We start from the raw sequence: 13878 nt of genomic DNA, 5'->3' as shown, positions 1-13878 counted from the left end.
CTACAATAAATCAAAAAATCAGCCAGGCATGGTAGCGCATGCCTGTAATTCCAGCTACTTGGAAGCAGAGGCGGAAGGATCACCGGAGCCAAGCAGGTGGAGGCTGCAGTGGCCAGGAGTGGTCACTGCACTCCAGTCTGGGTGACAGAGTGAGAGTCCAACTCAAAATAAATAAATAAATAAATAAAATAAAAGTCCCACATACGTAGTAGTAATCATTGTACTTTTTGTTCCCTATCATATCCCAAGCATCTATACAATAGTTCCTCGGTAAATATCTGTTGGATAAACGTCAAAGGATGACATCAGTCCCAAGCCCAGGACACTCTGAACTGCCCTTGTCAGTGGTGTGCCAGTGCCTGTGACACCTGTGACTGCAGAAGTTGACTGTGGTCACCTCCCTCTAGCTCTGTGTTCAGTGACTTCACACCAGTAGTTTGGGGTCAGCCATTATGGGACTGTTGACACTACAGAAACTGGCAAGTCCCACAAATCGGTGTTTGTTTTTCTTCAGAAGACCTGACTGCTAAACATTTACCTACATACTACTGTTGCTTAACATTGTGACAAATGTTACAGGAATATCTGTTTCATCTGTCAAGCCAACTGATAAATCAGAGCTTAGCTCACTTAGCTCCTCAGAAGCTAATTGCCACTGAAAATAAAGTCAATGCTCTTGTCTGTGTTGATGTAGCAGTGTTTATCTGTTATAATCACTGTCGAAAATATCAGAGATAAAATATTGTCACGATCAAACAATGCATTAGGGTCTCCCACGAAGTCTATATTGAGACCTCAAATAAATATGGATGGCTCTTCATTGAAATAGTCACTCAGTATAACTCTGCTGCTGAATCTAATAACATATTCACTGTATTAGACTGTGGTTTAGTTGAACAAACTAAACTTTAGGTTTGCAAAACCCACACACTGTGATAAAAAATGAAGATAAAAGATTAAAAAGACGTGGCCTTTGCCGTCAAGGTGTTCACAGTCTACTGGAGAGAATAACATAAGTATCATTCGCTAGGAACTAAAGAAGAGATATACAGCATGCTTCAAGATAGACGTACAAATAATCAAGAAGATTTATGGTTGCAATTTCTTGTTTTTTTGTGTTTAGCAACGTAATACAGTAAGCCATAAGCCTGCTGCTGACGATTTGGATATAATACAAACAGTCACTTGAGCCTGTTTTATGCCCACCCTCAGCGGGACCAGACTCATGTTCATATCTTCTTGGTGGTGATAAAGAATGGAGGGGAGTAGGGGAAGGCCGGGAAGGGGAGCCCCCACCCCCCTCAGTCCCAGGTGGTGAAGAGGTAGAGTCTCTTGACCCTCCTCCATGTTTCAGGAACAGACCAAAGCAGCAAGCGTCAACAACCTGGAGATCCCTGGAAGTCCCAACCAGAAACAGAGTGAGGGTGGCCAGGTGCTTCAGTTTGCTTGGGACTACTTGGTCTGCACTTGTCTGGTTTAGTATTTGTACTGGACAAAAAGTCCAGTTTAGATGATAAATAAGTGTGGGGAGCAATGTTAAGACAGAGCAGACACATGCCTTCAGGTGGAGCCTGGGATTCCAAGCCTGGTCATTACTCTCATTTCACACTAACATCACACCGTGTTTGATACCATTTTATACCAATCCAAACCCTGCCTGTTGAGGAAGCTTGGAACATATAATAGATGGCTTTTGTGATTCCTTTGCTGTTTCCTCTGTCCACCTCTCCCACTGAGGAAGCCTGGGTGGCAGTGAAAGCAGAGACCCATGTCTTTTTTTTTGAGGTGGGAGCTCACTCTGGGGCCCAGGCTGAAGTGCAGTGGCACGATCATGGCTATCATAACCTCAACCTGTTGAGCTCAGGCAATCCTCCCGTCTCAGCCTTCCAAGGAGCTGAAACTACAGTTACATACCACACCCAGCTAATTGTTTATTTATTTATTTATTTATTTATTTATTTATTTATTGTAGAGGCGAGGTCTTGCTATGTTGCCCAGGCTGGACTCAAATCCCTGGGCTCAGGCAATCCTCTTGCCTTGCCCTTCCAAAGTGCTAGGATAGGCGTGAGCCACCGTGTCAGGCCAGAGACCCATGTCTCGAGTTGCGAGAGGGCAATGATTCATCTTGTCTCCTATCAGAACAGAACACTTACTCTTGCATAATTTTCTCATGTCATTTTCATGGTTCCAGGATGTGAAATTTTGCATTCCTCAAACAATTTCTTCCATTGCCTCAACACCTGAAGTCAGGATCAGATAATGCAGAGAAAGGCATTTTCCCAAACAGGACAATCTGTTTCACATCATGCACATGCAGAGGTTGGACTAGAGTACAAAATGTAGGGTGATTAATTCTTGAAGCTAGATTTCATTCCACGCTACACATGAACCATTGATTACAGAAATAACTGACTTCACTGTTTTCTTAGTTTTAAAAAAGTTTCATTTATCAATTTAAACCATTATCACTTTTCCCTTCTGAGTTGTCTCAGATTTGTGTAACTTTTTTTATTTTTATTTTTTGGAGGGAGAGTATTTGGTTTTTAAAAAAAAAAAAAAAAAAGGAGTCTGGGCACGGTGGCTCAAGCCTATAATTCCAGTACTTTGGGAGGCCAAGGCAAGAGGAATGCCTGAGCCCAAGGGTTGAGACCAACTTGGGCAACCTGGCAAGATTTCGTCTCTACAATAAATCAAAAAAATTTAGCTGTATGTGGTAGCATGCTCCTGTAGTTCCAACTACTTGGAAGGCTGAGGCAAAAGGATTACGTGAGCCCAGTAGGTTGGGGCTACAGTGGCCATGAGCATGCCACTGCACTCCAGCCTGGGTGACAGAGTGAGACCCCCCACTCAAAAAAAAAAAAAAAAAGGGAGGGCTGGGAGGGGTGTAAGGTAACATTTTGAAGGGATGGAAATATTCCTTATCTTGTTATAGTGGTGTTTGTAGAATTGTATACCTTGCCAAATTTCACAGGACTATACATCTAAAAAGGGTAAATTTTACTGAATGTATATTATACCTTAATAAACCTGACCAGGCCAGGCTCAGTGGCTCAGCCTGTAATCCCAGCACTTTGGGAGGCCGAGGTGAGTGGATTGCCTGGGCCCACAGGTTCGAGACCCATCCAGGCAACTTGGCAAGACCTCATCTCTACAATAAATCAAAAATTAGCCAGACACGGTAGCGCGCGCCTGTAGTTCCGGCTACTTGGAAGGCTGAGGAGGAAGGATCACTGAAGCCCAACAGGTCGAGGCCATTGCACATCAGTCTGGGCGACAGAGTGAGACTCCAACTCAAAAATAAATAAATAAATAAATAAACCTGACCAAATCCTCTGCTTTTTGTATTTTTTACGCCATGCCTGACTAATTTTTGTATTTTTTTTTTATAGAGAGGAGGTCTTTCTATGTTGTCTAAGCTGGTCTTGAACTCCTGGGCTCAAGTGATCCTCCTGTCTTGGGTTCCCCAAGTGCTAGCATTGCAGGGGTGAGCCACTCTGCCCAGCCTCATTATGCCCCTTTATAGTCAGTCCCCTCCCCTCAGTCTCAGCCTTTAGCAATCAGTTTGTCTATTGTCTGTCCTTGTATTTTTTGCATAAAGTCGTGTAAATAAAATCATATGGTCTGTAGCTTTTTGATTCTGGCTTTTTTCACAGCATAATTCTGAGATGTATCCATATTGCTGCAGGTATCAGTAATTTCCCCCCCTTTTTTGTTACTGAGTAGTATTCCACTGTGTGGATGTGACAGAATTTGTTCATCCACTTATCTGTGGATGGACAATAAGATCAGATGTTATAGAAGTTGTTCATCCACTCAACTGTGGATGGACACTAAGATTGTTTCCGGTTTTTAATCACTATGAATAAAGTTGCCATAAGCGTCTGCACACAGGTTTTTGTGTGGACGTATGACTGTATTTCCCCTGGGAATTCCCAAATTCCTAGGAGTGGGATTACTGGGTCTTATGGGATATCAGTGTTCAGCTTTATAAGTGAATCCAAACTATTTTCCAAAGTGGCTACACTCTCTTGCATTCCCACCAGCAATGTTTGAGAGTTCCTAGTTGCTCTACAGTCTCACCACCATTTGGTTGTATGTGGTGGTATTACATTTTTGTGGTTTTTTATTTTATTAGTTTTAATCCCTTGATTACATACTTGTTGAAGCCCATGAGTCAAGTGTAGAGGCGCAGAGAGAATACTGCAATTTATACAGAAAGTGTTTCTCAGATGTAATTGTGGGATCTGAAAAAACATTTACAATGCTAAACAAATTTAAGCCACAGAATTTTTAAGGGTACTATTTTTTTGATGTTTTATTATTGACAATGACTACCTGTTTCCTTCATAGAGAAAATTAACAACCAGTGTTTTGTAGCATATAAGTTAAAAGCAAAAATAATAATAATAATAAAAGCAACAAACATTTGCGAACTCCTCCTCTGGACAAGGTTTTGCATATCAGTCATTACTTGCCATAGAATCTGTTCCCTCCTTTTCCCTTAGAAACAGATCCCCTGATTTACTTGGGTACATGACTAAGTGGAATAAAGATGATACTTTTAGTCTCCCTTGCAACTACCTGTGGCCACATGTTGTGGAAGTGTCAAGTGGCAACTTCTAGGAATCTTCCTGAAAAAACCCTTGGCATGCGCCTTTTGTCCCCTTTCTCCTTTGCCCTTTCCTCTTATCTGATGGCTAGGGCCACCTTGGTCCATGAGTTGATCTTGACAATGAGGTCATGTCCAGAGGAGCGACAATATAGAGAAGCAGCCTGAGAATTATAGCCTGCATCAGGCCTGCACCACTTACCTCTGGACTTCCACATGTGAGAAATCAGCTTCTAGCTTGTTTTGGTGGATTGAATAAATGTTCCCAGTCCTCTAGTCCCCCTCATACCCATCCAAATCCTTTCTAGGCCTCCGCACCAGCAGAGCGGGTTCCCCTCTCATTGATTTTGGGCTTGGCCATGTGACCTCTTCATGGGTAGAAAGCAGTGTGCTTGTTCTGAGCCTAGGCCTCACAAAACTACCAGTATTTCTGTTTCCTGTTTTGTATCTCTGCTTTTACCAGGAGAAGAACAGCCCCATTAGCCTACTTGCCTGCCCCACAGCCCCCACACCATCCAAGGAGGAGGGAGGCCATCTCCATCAAATCAAAGAAATTCAGTTGAGAATTTCTGAATTTCTGGCTGCTGAGAACGGCTCAGTCGAGCTCAGCCTGGGTCAGCCAAGCACAGCCAACAATTGCAAAGGATTCTCTGCACCAGAGTATATCATGGTCTCCTATTTAGAAATGCCTGATTGACACACTTGCTTGAGCTCTGTCATTCTGGCTCCCTAGTGCTCAGACCTGAACCAAGTCCTAATTAGCACAGATACTGAGGAGCACAAGATAAAGCCTAAGCCAGCAAGAGATCCGTTTCCCAAAATGGGAAAATAGGAGCCAAGTTCATGTATTGAGGAAAGGAAAGCCTTTATTTAGAAGGCTACTGTAACAACTGGATATTCACATGGCAAAAAAATGAAATTTGACCTTAACTCACTCCATGCACAAAAATTTGAGATGAACCATAGACATAAACATAAAACCCAGATACATAAAGGTTGTATTTCCTAACCAGATAACACTGATTCCCACAATGCGCTGCATTAGTAAAACTAATTCATAGGAGTTGACCAAACACTTAGGTACCAGACACTGAGAAGCACTTTTACATGCATTATTTTTTATCAGAACTATCCCACTACTTGGGTACTTGTAGGGATACCTATGTCTGTGCCTGATATATATTCCCCAATGTTGGAATGGCAACTGGATTTCCTGGGAAGGCTCACCTCTCCTCTCCCCCTCCACCTTATCCTTTTGGCTCGCTGGAGCTGGCCTTGTATTCTACTTCTTGATCCCAGCCTGGCTCATCTGTGTCATATTATGTTCCTAGTCCCCCGACACCACCTTCTCTCCTGCTTTTCTGCTTTGTCCTCATCTGAGTACATGGTTCCTACACTTTAGTGTGTGTGGTAATTGCCTAGAGAGCTTCTTCCAAGGTTCCTGAAACCCACCCTAGAGGTTCACCCTAGAGGAATAGGGCACATAGTTCTGCAATTCTGACAAGCACTTGGCTGATGCTGATGCTGGTCCTAGGAGCTGGGAACTGGTTAAAAATACAGATTGATGGGCCCTGCCCCAGACCTTCAGCCTGGGTAAGACCCAGAGATCTCAGTTTTAATAAAATCTCCAGATGATCCTTGGGCATGCCAAAATTTGAGATCTACTGTTCCATGAAGTGTTTTTTGTGAAAAATGAACTCACCCATCCAAAATCAAAGGATGGACACAGAGAGGTGGAGTGCAGCAGAAGTGAGACTTTAACGACGGTCTTCCAAAACCAGGTGTCTGGTGGACAGGCACACCCAGAACAGTTACAACAAGCAAGTTATTTCCTAGTGTGCAGGTCCCTCCCCCAGTTCCTCACTGGCCAGCGACCACGGTGTCACAATCTTTCCCAGATATCACCTAAAGGGTCTTTAGTTCAAATAAGGTTAAAATAAGTACTTGTTACTATTTGATTGGAGGGTTTGAGTTTTCTCATTTTTGAGTAAGTTCTGTTTCCCCAGTGTGACTTCGTTCTGATGGGCCTCTGGTCACGTTTGCTTCCTAGTATGTGCTCTTGGTCACGTTAGTAGACTTCTTTCCATTTTATGAAAATGAATCTTCTATTGTTTTTTTTTTTTAACAGTTTTGAACCTCAGCTTTATACTAGAACCCTTTGAGAAGCTTTTAAGATATCCAAAAGCCCAGGCATCATCCTTGGAAATTCTCATTTCGTTTTTTCGAAAGATCTTGTCAGAGACAAGTTTGCAGCCAAGGGATGAGAAACGCTGCTCTGAATCATGATGTCCTGAGGAAGGAAGATAGCCTAGACATGTTCCTGCAGAAGTAGTCTGGGTAGGGGGTAGAAGAAAGAATGAGGGCGAGGGGGACAAACATTTTATTCTTAGGTCATTAAATAGCCTTCTAAAATACGAGTCCTAATGGATGCGTAGTATTTCATTGCAACCTGTGAGCTATTTATTGAGCATGTACTAGATGATAGACAGTATAATTACCACAATCTCCATCAGCACTACTTTACTCATAAGAAAACTGAGGCTGAAAGAGCCCCACGTAGATTATCTAAACCTGGAACCACCTATCAGACTCAAGTTCTTTTCTGCTCCAGAGGTTCTTGCTCAGGCCAAACACTAGAGATACCTGGAGTACATTTAAATCACACAAACGGGGCCAGGCACAGTGGCTCACACCTGTAATCCCAGCACTTTGGGAGGCCAAGGAGGAAGAATTGCCTGAACCCAGGAGTTGGAAACCAGCCTGGGCAACATAGTGAGAACTAGTCTCTACAAAAAAATATTTTAAAAATAACCAGACATAGGGCACATGTCTGTAGCCCCAGCTACTCGGGAGGCTGAGGCAGAAGATCCTCCCGAGCCCAGGAGGTTGAGGATACAGTGAGTCACGATCATGCCACTGCACTCCAGCCTGGGCAACAGAGTGAGATCCTGACTTAAAAGGAAAACAAACACCCAGACCCCACCTCAGACTAAAGGAATCGAAATCTGTTTGGCGGGGGTTGGGCATCTATTCGTTTATTACTATTCCCCAAGATCTAATACACAGTGAGAGCTGAGAGCCACCTCACAGAGTTGGGCTTCTCACGTGGTTTGTAAATATGCCTATTTCTGACTCCCCTTTATTTATTTTCTTTTTCCTTTTTGAGACAGGTTTTCACTGTGCTGCCCAGTCTGGTCTCGAACTCCTAGCCTCAAGCGATCCTCTCTCCTCAGCCTCCCAAAGTGCTGGGATTACTGGCATCAGCCACCGTGCCCAGACCCTGACATCCTTTTTTTTTTTTTTTCAGTTTTAGCAGAGTTACTTTCTTCTCTGTTGTTTGCTACTTCACCAAAGTCACACACACAAAAATCTCAGAAGGTCTTGAGTGTGTTTAGCTAGAACGTGGTAGGAGCCAGATGCACAACGATAGGCTGTTGCATATATCAAAAAGCCTATCGTACTTTATTGTTTAAACGGGAAATGATGGAGATAGGTGTCCTCCTAGGAAGTCTGTGCAAAGAGCAGTGGGTAGGACACCAAAGCAGACCCTGGTTAGTTGATGGTTCTTGTCACCAATTTTTCTTGGTTGACAGAGGTAGAAAGGGAAGACACAGTGTATCTCTGTCCTCTTGGAAAGACGGATGACCTCTATGAAGCAGCTTCAGAATGACTGGCAGTGGGGGGCAACAGGCAGCCTTGCACTATAACCACATTTTCCAAAAACTAGATGTTTTATGTGAAACAGTGTGCATGCACTCATATTCAGATTACCCCCCACAAAATAATTCATTAAAAAGCATAGAGAATAGCATACCTGGACCCTGAAGACTAAGAGGGGGAGGGGGAGAAAGGGTGAAGGGACAAAATAATCACTCGTTGGGTGCAATGTGCACTGGTGGGGGTGGTGGGAACTCTTAAAGCCTAAACCAAAAACTATTTGTATCTCCCAAAGTTATTGAAGTAAATAAATAAATACAAGGGAAAAAAATCATTCATCAAACCAAGTGAAAAGTAGAAAATAATTGTTAGAGGTAGGTGAAGTTAGTGATATTTCAGGTAGGATACATGATATTTGCCAGCCAACATGCTTTTAAATATTTCTTCCTGGTGACCACAGTGAAAGTTTTTTTTTTTAACTGCTGGTTATTTCTAGATGCCCAGGTGTCCCAGGTGTGAAGTGTTGAGCAACGTGTGTGCTGTTTGGTCATACTTGAAAGGAAGAGTGAGCAAAAGTCCAGGACAGTGACAGGCAAGAGTCAGGGAGGCTGGAGACCCTACCACCTAGGCGACATGATAGACTTCATTCCAATCAATGTCTTCATTCATTCATTCATTCATTCATTCATTCACTTAATCATTTATTCAACCTTTATTAAGCACTTATGTGCCAGAAATGACATCAAGCACCGCTAGAAAACAAGGGTAGAATGAAACAATGTCTTTGAACTTCAACCAAAGAAAATCCTACTGACAGCTCTAATTGTCTAAACACCTCGTTTCAGGGAATGATAATGAGACATAAAAACCCAGAGGTGTAGTGATCAGGACTGCTCTGACCTGACAAGTTATCCAGGCTTACCTCCATCCTGCAGGGTCTCGGGTGGAGACGGTATGTGCTGATAACAAACGTGGGCCTTTGAAGCTCCAGTGACATTCCTTCCACGTCCTGCTCTTTATGAATGTAGAAAACTGTCTGAGTGCCAGTATGAACACTTACTTCAGGTAGCTCAACTGTAGCATGTTCATAAAAGATTGACATTTGCTAATTCAGTTTTGGAGATCAAAATATTTCACCACATAGGAATTATCCTTTTCACATCAAGTTGAACAAAACAGTGTTGAGAAATTGTCGTGCAAAATGAGCGTCTGGAAGGTCTGTCTTTTCAGCATTTAGAACCTGTGGGTAATCGGTAACATTTTGGCAACTGAAAGAACAGATGGCATCTTTCTGACAGCATCATGTGGTGGACGGCAAGCATAAGCAAGCTGGCAAAGGCCCACCTGAGATTAATTCAGAGGAGAAAGAGAAAGGAAATATTATCACTCAGATAGCTTGTCAGTACATTTTCCTTTAAGGAAACTGGAAACAGTTGCATCCATTTTCTTTCCTTCTTTAGCTAAGCAGGAAGTATACCTTTAAAACGCTTCCATTAAAATACACAGAAAGTGCAGAGGTATATTTTGTGCAATGGACTTGGTTACTTGATTAGGTCATGAATAAGTATGTATTATATGCCTACTGTATGTACAACACTTTTTAGACATCCTTATTGAGATATAATTTACATGATGCACAATTCACTCATTTAAAGTATGCAAACTCACTGACTTTTAATATAGTCACATTGTGCCTCAGTCATCACAATCAGCTTTAGAATCTTTTCATTACCTCCTACACCCTTAACTCCCTCTCCACTCCTAGCGCTGGATATCCACTGTCTACTTTCTGTCTCTATAATTTACCTATTCTGGACATGAATTATACAATCTATGACTCTTTGTGACTGGTTTCTTTTGCTCAGCATTATATTTTCAAGGTCACCTATCTTGTGGTTTGTATCATTTCTTTATTGCTAAATAATATTCCATGGTACCGTTTGTTTACCCATTCATCACTTGATGGATATTTGGGTTGTCTCCACCTTCTGGTATTATCAATAATTCTGCTATGAATTTTCTTCTACATGTCTTGTGTGGACGTCTGTTTTTATTTTTCCTGGGTATATAGCTAGGGTAAAATTGCTGGATAACATGTAATGCTATGTCTGACTACTTAAAAAACTTGCCAAAGTCTTTTTCAAACCAGTTGCACCATTTTATATAAATGAGGGTTTCAATTTCTTCACATTGTCTACAACACTTATTTTCTGTCTATTTGATTATAACCATCCTAGGGGGTATGAAGTGGCAAACATTGTGGTTTTGTTTGTATTTCCCTGATGGCTAATGATGCTCAGCATCTTTTCATCTGCTTGCTAGCCATTTGTATATTTCTTTGGAGAAATGTCTATTTGTATTTCTGCCCCCCCCCCCTTTTTTTTGAGTTGGGATCTCACTCTGTCGCCCAGACTGGAGTGCAGTGGCCGCTCCTGGCCACTGCAACCTCGACCTGCTGGGCTCCAGTGATCCTTCTGCCTCATCCTTCCCAGTAGCCGGAATTACAGGCATGCGCTACCACGCCTGGCTGATTTTTTTGATTTATTGTGGAGATGAGGTCTCGTTGCCCAGGCGGGTCTCGAACCCACGGGCTCAGGCAATCCACTCACCTCAGCCTCCCAAAGGCATGGGATTACAGGCTGAGCCACCGAGCCCGGCTTTTTCTGCCCATTTTAATTGCTTTTTAAATTTTAATTTGACATAATGTTGGGTTTTTTCATTATTGACTTATAATAGTTTTTTCTACATTCTAGAAACAACTCCTTTATCAGATACATTATTTGCAAAACTGTCCTTCCATTTTGTAAATTCTCTGAGACAGTGGTTTGTAACCTTTAAAGGTATACTTCCTGCTTAGATGTGATTCTGCCTGCTCCCTCCTTGACTTTCTTTGTATTAGTAACCCATCTGTTCCCTTTGGTAGACTCTTCCTTATTCCATCTCAGTCTATATAATTTAGGTAGTGCTGACCCCTGACCCAGAGCTCCAGAATGAACACATGAAGTAGGCATGGCCAATTAGAATCCTATTCAGTCAGGGTCTACTCAAGAGAAAGAACACACCAGTTATAAAAACAGAGAAGATGTAATAGAAACATGTTAATTTGGTACAAAGTTGTTAACTAGGTAACTAAATAACTAAAATAAGAACATCAAGAACTCTAGATGTACCAACTGTAGGAAGGTACCTGGAAATAACCTTTCTTAGGTCAAGGGGGAAAAAAAGAAAGAGGTTAGAATTCTTTAAATGTAAAAGCTTGAAAAAAACGCACTGAAAGCTCTGAGAAGGTAGACTCTAATCCACTAATACCAATACCTCTTAGGTTAGAGGCAGGCCCCAGCATCTCCAGCCAACTATGCTGAAGACTGGTTCTCTGGTGGGGAGAAGTGGGTTAAGGCAATACAGCTGGTTCTGGCCAGGCATGGTGGCTCATGCCTGTAATCTCAGCACTTTGGGAGGCCAAGGCAGGAGGATTGCTTGAGCCCTGGAGTTTGAAAGCAGTCTGGGCAACATAGTAAGACCTTGTCTCCACAAAAAAATAAAAAATAAAAAAAAAAAAATTAGCTGGACCTGGAGACTGAGGCAGGAAATCACCTGAGCCCAGGAGGTCGAGGCCACTATACTCAAGCAGAGCGAGACCTCAACTCAAAATAAATAAATAAATACAGCTAGTTCTGCAAGTGCTGCAAACTGGATTTGAGGACCACTTTGGTGCGAAACTGTCACTACTAGAAGAGAAGATGTGACACTCACTAGAGCTGCAAGCAGTTAGCTCACAGGAAGAAGCAAGTCCTTTCCTTCTCCGTCCTCCTCCCAGGCCCTGCCTCTAGTGCTCCTTATTGGCAGAACCTAACAAAAAGGAGCTGCCACCAGGAAAGAGTTGTTTGCAGAGTTCCAGCTCCAGGATCATGATGCAGAGTATAGAAAGGTGAGCTGGGGACTGACACAGACCAACCCTTTGGCTACTCAGCATCCACATGCACCCATCTGTATTTAAACTTTTTACAATGATCAGCTCCCTGCTTCATCGTACATGATGCAACTAGTCTTCATACAGATAAATCACTGTAGTGGGCCAGTGTGATGTTACATCAGATATCAAGATGGTCAAGATCTCTACAGACTGTATTGTGACTGAGAGCCTGTAAACTGACATACACATGAAGCAAGACTGACGGGTGCTATTGACCCTGTCAAGGAAAGGTTCTTCAGGTGGTCCTAGCAAATTGGTAAGGAGTAGAGAATGAAGAAGGGCATAGGTGGGGAGGTGGAGGCCAGGGAGGGGCAAAGCATTTTCTGTGTCAGGTGCCAAGAGTTGTGCTTATTTGTTCCAGCAAAGACATTACATCTGGGAAAGCTGCTGCAAATGAATCACCCCGTTAACATTAAAATAATCCATAGTCATGTTTTAAGACCCATCTGCCTTTTGCACAGGCCCAATAGATGTGCTAAGTGGAGATGGAGTAAGAATAAACACGTGTACCTAATTCAAGTATTTAATGATGGTAGATGGCCAGTCTTTGGATTTATCATCCTGGCAGGAGGGAGAAATTCCAACAGCTCCCACTCTACACTTGCTACCCTAATGACCTTAGCCCATAAATGAGAGACAGCCAATATGGGAATGTGACAAGTTGCCAAAGATGTCTTTAAAAATTATACATTCTGGAACTGGGGTAAAAACAGTGTGGGCTCACTGGATTCAAACCTGACCTATAACTCAATTTATCTATCACCTGACCACCATAAACTTCCACTTTACATCATGGTCCAGTAGCATTTTAGGACCCTACTAATTAACATCCATTAGTCAGAAATACCCCCAAAAAATCTAGGTATTTCTATTTCCCAGGATACATTCCCTTTAGAAAATGGCCACAGGGGCCAGGCTCCGTGGCCCAGTCTGCAATCCCAGCACTTTGGGAAGCCAAGGAAAGTGGATTGCCTGAGCCCGTGGGTTTGCGACCAGTCTGGGCAACTTGGTGAGACCTTGTCTGTACAATAAATAAAAAATTAGCTGGGCATGGTAGCACGTACCTGTAGTTCCAGCTACTTGGAAGGCTGAGGCGGAAGGATCGCCAGAGCCTAGCAGGTCGACACGGGGGTGGATGTGAGTGTGCCACTGCTCTCCAGCCTGGATGACAGAGTGAGACTCCGGCTCAAAAGAAAAAAGAAAGTGGCCACAGGTCCCTTTGGGGAAGGCTTTGAGGAAAACGTACAGTATATACTTTCAGCAGTGCTTTAGGGTTCTTCCTCAAGAGCACCCAGCCTTCCCTCAAGTTAAGGGGCTCTGAACCGGTGAGCTGTGTTGGGTCTGGAAACTGGATGAGAACCCATGACTTTCCTTTGCGGTAGACCTGATCTTATTTTAATTCAACACATGCAAGGGAAGACCCCCCCCCAAAAAAACAATTATCTTTTGGAGGGTGGGCCCCTTATAGTACAGGCTTCCCCAACTAGGCAAGTGTTCTAGGAACCCATCAGCATCCATGTACCAATTAGCGTTGTTGTGAGACTGTGTTCACCTTCAGTGAATTTTATTTTGGAGATTCTTTGAACACATTTGTTCATCTCATGATGAATGATTTACAAGCACACCTGCCCACATCGTG

The sequence above is a fragment of the Carlito syrichta genome, unplaced genomic scaffold (assembly GCF_000164805.1).
Source record: "Carlito syrichta isolate Samal-C Ts95f unplaced genomic scaffold, Tarsius_syrichta-2.0.1 Scaffold305720, whole genome shotgun sequence".
Lineage (NCBI taxonomy): Eukaryota > Metazoa > Chordata > Mammalia > Primates > Tarsiidae > Carlito > Carlito syrichta.
Note: the sequence above shows the minus strand (reverse complement) of the source record.